The sequence below is a fragment of the Salmo trutta genome, chromosome 21 (assembly GCF_901001165.1).
Source record: "Salmo trutta chromosome 21, fSalTru1.1, whole genome shotgun sequence".
In the NCBI taxonomy this organism is placed as follows: Eukaryota; Metazoa; Chordata; class Actinopteri; order Salmoniformes; family Salmonidae; genus Salmo; species Salmo trutta.
The window spans coordinates 42,374,839-42,382,338 of NC_042977.1; the positions used below are offsets into that span (position 1 = coordinate 42,374,839).

Genomic DNA, 7,500 nt, shown 5'->3' on the forward strand with positions numbered 1-7,500 from the left:
CCTAGACACAACTATGACAACATAACCAACAAAACGGGTAACAACTCCTGCAGCTTTGTTGCACGCTGGGTATGTACATATTCAATGGTAGGCTTCGAGGGGACTCCTACGGTAGGTACACCTGTAGCTCATCTCTTGGCAGTAGTACTGTAGACTACTTTATCACTGACCTCAACCCAGAGTCTCTCAGTGTTCACAGTCAGCCCACTGACACCCCTATCAGACCACAGCAAAATCACAGTCTACTTGAACAGAGCTATGCTCAATCATGAGGCATCAAAGCCAAAGGAACTGAATAATATTAACTTCTTAAAGTGTAGGGGGCAGTATTTTCACGGCCGGATGAAAAACGTACCCAAATTAAACTGGTTACTACTCTGGTCCAGAAACGAGAATATGCATATTATTAGTAGATTTGGATAGAAAACACTCTGAACTTTCTAAAACTGTTTGAATGATGTCTGTGAGTATAACATAACTCATATGGCAGGCAAAAACCTGAGAAAAATCCAACCAGGAAGTGGGAGATCTGAGAATTGTAGTTCTTCTTTTGAATGCCTATCGAAACTACAGTGTCTGTGGGGTCATGTTGCACTTCCTAAGGCTTCCATTGGCTGTCAAAAGCCTTCAGAAAGTTTTTTCATCATTCTCCTGTAACCGGGCAGAGAATAGGAGCTCAGTCAATGAGTGGACTGCCTATGGACAAAGGACTTGGTGATGCGCGAGCCCGATAGCGCGCCCCTCCTTTTTCTTCTGGAATGAATACGCTATTGTCCGGTTGGAATATTATCGCATTTTTACGTTAAAAATACCATAAAGATTGATTGTAAACAACGTTTGACATGCTTCTACTAACCGTAATGGAACATTTTGACATTTCGTGTCTCGAATTATGCTCGCGCATTATGCCTTTGGATAGTGACCTGAATGCACGAACAAAACGGAGGTATTTGGACATAAATATGGATTATTTCAAACAAAAACAACATTTCTTGTGGAAGTAGCAGTCCTGGGAGTGCATTCTGACGAAGATCAGCAAAGGTAAGAGAATATTTATAACACTAATTCTGAGTTTAGGTGACCCCAGAACTTGGCGGGTGTCTGTATAGCTTGCTTTGATGGCGAGCTATGTACTCAGAATATTGAAAAATGTGCTTTCGCCGAAAAGCTATTTTAAAATCTGACACAGCGGTTGCATCAAGGAGTACTGTATCTATAATTCTTAAAATAATTGTTATGTATTTTGTCAACGTTTATGATGAGTATTTTTGTAAATTGATGTGCTCATTCACCGGGAGTTTTGGTGGGAATACATTTTCTGAACATCATGCGCCAATGCAAAATGCTGTTTTTGGATATAAACATGAACTTTATCGAACAAAACATACATGTATTGAGTAACATGATGTCCTAGGAGTGTCATCTGATGAAGATCGTCAAAGGTTAGTGCTTCATTTAGCTGTGTTTTGGGTTTTTGTGACGCCTCTCCATGCTAGGAAAATGGCTGTGTGGTTATTTTTGTCTATGTACTCTTTTAACATAATCTAATGTTTTGCTTTCACTGTAAAACCTTTTTGAAATAGGACAATGTGGTTACATTAAGGAGAAGTGTATCTTTAAAATGGTGTAAAATAGTCGTATGTTTGAGAAATTGAAATGATGATATTTTTGCTGTTTTGTATTTCGCGCCATGCTAGTTCACTGGCTGTTGAATAGTGTGGGATGGTCATGTCTCACCTTGCCCAGAGAAGTTAAGAAATGCTATAGATGGAAGGAAAGTAGTGTGGAAACCTACCAAAAAACAATTAGGCAACAACAAATTCAATCCCTTTCAGACAACTTCCTGGAAAAAAGTTTCACTGTAATAGTGAAGATGGTGAATGTGTAAACTTGGCAGAAAACCTGAACAGTATATTTGACCTCTCAGCTTCCCTGTCAAATCTAAACATGTCAAGAAAAAAATTAACAACAATGACAAATGGTTTGATGAAGAATGCAAAAACCTAAGAAAGAAATTGAGAAACCTATCCAACCAAAAACATAGACACCCAGAAAACCTGAGCCGACGCCTTCACTATGGTGAATCACTAAAATAATACAGAAATACACTACGGAAAAAGAAGGAACAGCATGTCAGAAATCAGCTCAATGTAATTGAAGAATCCATAGACTCTAATCACTTCTGGGAAAATTGGAAAACACTAAACATACAACAACACAAAGAATTATCTATCCAAAACGGAGATGTATGAATAAACCACTTCTCCAATCTTGTTGGCTCTATAACAAAGAACAAATAGCAAAAACATAAACATGATCAAAAACAAATCTTAGAATCAACTATTGAAGGCTATCAGAACCCACTGGATTCTCCAATTACATTGAATGAACTACAGAATGAAATACAAACCCTTCAACCCCAAAAAGCATGTGGTGTTGATGGTACCCTAAATGAAATGATAAAATATACAGACCACAAAAAAAGACTAGTACATTTCCTCAGTAAAAACAATGTACTGAGCAAATGTCAAATTGGCTTTTTACCAAATTATTGTACGACAGACCACATATTCACCCTGCACAACAAAATTGACAAACAAACAAACCAAAACAAAGGCAACGTCTTCTCATGTTTTGTTGATTTCAAAAAAGCTTTTGACTCAATTTGGCATGAGGGTCTACTATACAAATTGATGGAAAGTGGTGTTGGGGGAAAAATATACGACATTATAAAATCCATGTACACAAACAACAAGTGTGCAGTTAAAATAGGCAAAAAAACACATTTCTTTCCACAGGGCCATGGGGTGAGACAGGGATGCAGCTTAAGCCCCACCCTCTTCAACATATATATATAAATGAATTGGCGAGGGCACTAGAACAGTCTGCAGCACCCGGACTCACCCTACTAGAATCTGAAGTCTACCGTTTGCTGATGATCTGGTTCTTCTGTCCCCAACCAAGAAGGGCCTACAGCAGCACCTACTGTAGATCTTGTGCACAGATTCTGCCAGACCTGGGCCCTGACAGTAAATCTCAGTAACACAAAAATAGTGGTGTTCCAAAAAAAGGTCCAGTTGCCAGGACCACGAATACAAATTCCATCTAGACACCGTTGCCCTAGACCACAAAAAAACTATACATACCTCGGCCTAAACATCAGTGCCACAGGTAACTTCCACAAATCTGTGAACGAGCTGAGAGACAAGAAGGGCCTTCTACACCATCAAAAGGAATGTAAAATTCGACATACCAATTAGGCTCTGGCGAAAAATACTTGAATCAGTTATAGAAACCATTGCCCTTCATGGCTGTGAGGTCTGGGGTCCACATACCAACCAAGAATTCACAAAATGAGACAAACACCAAATTGAGACCAGCTAATGATCAAAATCCAGAAAAGAGACGTTAAAATCTACAACCACCTAAAAGGAAGCGATTCCCAAACATTCCATAACAAAGCCATCACCTACAGAGAGATGAACCTGGAGAAGAGTCCCCTAAAAGCAAGCTGATCGTGGGACTCCAACAGAATTAGACCCAACCAAATCATGAGAAAACAAAAAGACAATTACTTGACACATTGGAAAGAATTCACAAAAGAACTGAGCAAACAAGAATGCTATTTGGCTCTAAACAGAGAGTACACAGTGGCAGAATACCTGACCACTGTGACTGACCCAAAATTAAAGAAAGCTTTGACTATGTACAGACTCAGTGAGCATAGAGTTGCTATTGAGATAGACCGCCTTAGGCAGACCTGGCTCTCAAGAGAAGACAGGCTATGTGCACACTGCCCACAAAATGAGGTGGAAACTGAGCTGCACTTCCCAACCTGCCAAATGTATGACCATATTAGAGACACATATTTCCCTCAGATTACACAGACCCACAAAGAATTCGAAAACAAATCAAATTTTGATAAACTCCCATATCTACTGGGTCAAATACCACAGTGTGACATCACAGCAGCAAGATGTGTGACCTGTTGCCACAAGAAAAGGGCAACCAGTGAAGAACAAACACCATTGTAAATATAACCCATATTTATGTTTATTTATTTTCCCTTTTTTACTTTACCTATTTGCACATCGTTACAACACTGTATATAGACATAATATGACATTTGAAATGTCTTTATTCCTTTGGAACTTTTGTGAGTGTAATGTTTACTGTTAATTTTGTATAGTTTATTTCACTATTGTTTATTATCTATTTCACTTGCTTTGGCAATGTTAACATATGTTTCCCATGCCAATAAAGCCCTTTGAATTGAATTCAGAGGGAGATAGAGAGAGGTGGGCCATAGAGACCGGTCGTCCCAGGCAAACCTGGTTACCTATAGAGGACAGGCTGTGCTCATTCTGCCCTCAGGAAGAGATAGACAGAGCTGCATTTTCTGTCAAATTGTGACAGATATTTTGAAGAAATACATTTTTCCCCAAAATTATAAAACAATACGAAGAATTTGAAAACTTACTGTAAATGATGAAGATAAATTTAAATACGTACATGGTGACAAACAAAATGCTGTATTTTGGCAGCGAAATGTGTGGCCTCCTTCCACAACCTGAGGGACAGACAGTTAGAAGTAGACAGCAAGCAGAGGGTGATTATTCATATTAGCCTGTGCTTTATTATTCTGGGTTGTAATTGCTGTTAATATGATTACCACTTATCATTATTATTGCTTCATCACCAACAGTCTCGTCTATTCCTGTCTTTGACCATCTTTCTTATGGTTACTTTGACAATGGATGTGATTTACTTTCCATGTTAATGACATTTTAGTCATTTAGCAAATGCTCTTATCCAGAGCGACATACAGTAGTGAATGCATACATTTCATTTCTCCGTACTCGTAATTTCTCCGTACATTTTTTCTCCGTACTGGTCCCCCATGGGAATCGAACCCACAACCCTGGCGTTACAAACACCATGCTCTACCAACTGAGCCACACGGGACCATTAATAAAGTCTACAGTGCATTTGGAAACTATTCAGACCACTTCACTTTTTCCACATTTTGTTACGTTACAGCCGTGTAACAATTGATACAATCGTTTTTTTTCTCATCAATCTTCACACAACACCCAATAATGACAAAGCGAAAACTATTTTTTAGACATTTTTGAAAATGTATTAAAAATAAAATGTACATAAGTATTCAGACCCTTTGCTATGAGACTTGAAATTGAGCTCAGGTGCATCCTGTTTCCATTGATCATCCTTGAGATGTTTCTACAACTTGACTGGAGTCCACCTGTGGTAAATTCAATTGATTGGACATGATTTGGAAAGGCACACACCTGGCTATATAAGGTCCAACAGTTGACAGTGCATGTCAGAGCAAAAACCAAGCCATGAGGTCGAAGGAATTGTCTGTAGAGCTCCAAGACAGGATTGTGTCGAGGCACAGATCTTGGGAAGGGTACCAAAACATTTCTACAGCATTGAAGGTCCCCAAGAACACGGTGGCCTCCATCATTCTTAAATGGAGGAAGTTTGGAACCACCAAGACTCTTCCTAGAGCTGGCCACCCCGCCAAACTGAGCAATTGGGAGAGAAGGGCCTTGGTCAGGGAGGTGACCATGAACCCAATGGGAACTCTGACAGAGCTCCAGAGTTTCTCTGTGGAGATGGGAGAGCCTTCTCCCATCTCTGCAGCGCTCTTCCAATCAGGCTTTTATGGTAGAGTGGCCAGACGGAAGCCACTCCTCAGTAAAGGCACATGACAGGCCGCTGGGAGTTTGCCCAAAAGGCACTTAAAGGACTCTCCCACCATGAGAAACAAGATTCTCTGGTCTGATGAAACCAAGAGTGAACTCTTTGGCCTGAATGCCAAGTGTCACGTCTGGAGGAAACCTGGCACCATCCCTACGGTGAAGCATGGTGGTGGCAGCATCATGCTGTGGGGATGTTTTCAGCGACATGGACTGGGAGACAAGTCAGGATTAAGGGAAAGATGAACGGAGCAAAGTACTGAGAGATCCTTGATGAAAAAGTCTCAGAGCGCTCAGGACCTCAGACTGGGGTGAAGGTTCACCTTCCAGCATCACAACAACCCTAAGCACACAGCCAAGACAATGCAGGAGAGGCTTCGGGACAAGTCTCTGAAAGTCCTTGAGTGGTCCAGCCAGAACCCAGACTTGAACCCGATCAAACATCTCTGGAGAGACGCTCCCCATCCAACCTGACAGAGTTTGAGAGGTTCTTTAGAGAAGAATGGGAGAAACTCCCCAAATACAGGTGTGCCAAGCTTGTAGAGTCATACCCAAGAATATTCTAGGCTGTAATCATTGACAAAGGTGCTTCAACAAAGTACTGAATAAATTAGCAAAAAAATCTAAAAACCTGTTGTTGCTGTGTCAATATGGGGTGTAGATTACTGGTAGAAAAAAAAACAATTGAATCCATTTTAGAATAAGGCTGGAACGTAACAAAATTTGGTAAAAGGGAAGGGGTCTGAATACTTTCTGAATTCAATGTATTAAGTTGAGAGGGAGACGGAGAGAGACAGAGATAGGGAGAGGGAGAGAGACAGAGAGAGGAAAAGAGATGGAGAGAGGGAGACGGAGAGAGACAGAGATAGGGAGGGGGAGAGAGACAGAGAGAGGAAAAGAGACGGAGAGAGGGAGAGGGAGAGAGACAGAGAGAGGAAGAGGGAGAAAGAGAGAGGGAGGGAGAGAGAGACAGAGAGAGGGAGAGAGAGACAGAGACAGGGAGAGAGACAGAGAGAGGGAGAGAGAGTGAGAGAGACAGAGAGAGAGAGACAGAGAGAGACAGAGAGAGAGACTGTGGGACACAGCAGAACAGCCTAGCTGAACCAGTGATGTGGGACACAGCAGAGCAGCCTAGCTGTACCTGCTGAGCTTTGTGGGATGCTCACACCCTCCCTCTCCCCCTCCCTCCCTTTCCCCCTCCCCATCCATCTCCCTCTCCCCTACCTCTCACACTCCCCCTCCCCATCCCTCTCTCTCCCCCTCCCCCCTCCCTCTCACTCTCCCTCTCCCCCTCCCTCCCTCCCTCTCCCCTTCACTCTACCCATCCCTCTTCCCCTCCATCTCCCCCTCCCTCTCCCACTACCCCTGAAAGTGTGGGTTCACAGCTCCAATCCAGATGTGTTGGTCATTACTGAGACGTGGTTGAGGAAGTGTTTTGAACACTGATGTTAACATTTCTGGTTATAATCTTTTTAGGCAAGACAGATCTTCCAAAGGTGGTGGAGTGGCAATCTTTACCAAGGAACACCTTCAGTGCTCGGTTGTCTCCACCAAGTATGTCTCCAAACAATTTTAAACATTCAAATAGCTCTTTGTTGACTGTTGCTGGGTGTTATCGTCCTCCATCAGCACCGGCCTGTACCCTACCTGCTCTAAACTCTCTCCTGGCCCCTTACACTAAGTCTGAATTTGTCCTGCTAGGTGACCAAAACTGGGACATGCTTAAACCATCTGACCAAATCCTAAAGTAATGGAACTCCCTTAATCTTTCTCAGAT

The 7,500-nt window shown here is 41.9% G+C and overlaps 1 protein-coding gene and 1 non-coding gene across 2 annotated transcripts in view; both read right to left on the reverse strand.

Annotated features, from left to right (window-relative positions):
* The window catches only part of LOC115156472 (zinc finger E-box-binding homeobox 1), a 100,563-nt gene that overhangs the window by 29,457 nt on the left and 63,606 nt on the right, over positions 1-7,500 (reverse strand). The gene's annotated exons all lie outside the window — the stretch shown is intronic.
* On the reverse strand, positions 4,892-4,967 carry trnat-ugu (transfer RNA threonine (anticodon UGU)). Its single transcript has one exon. It is a non-coding gene; the product is annotated as a tRNA-Thr (tRNA).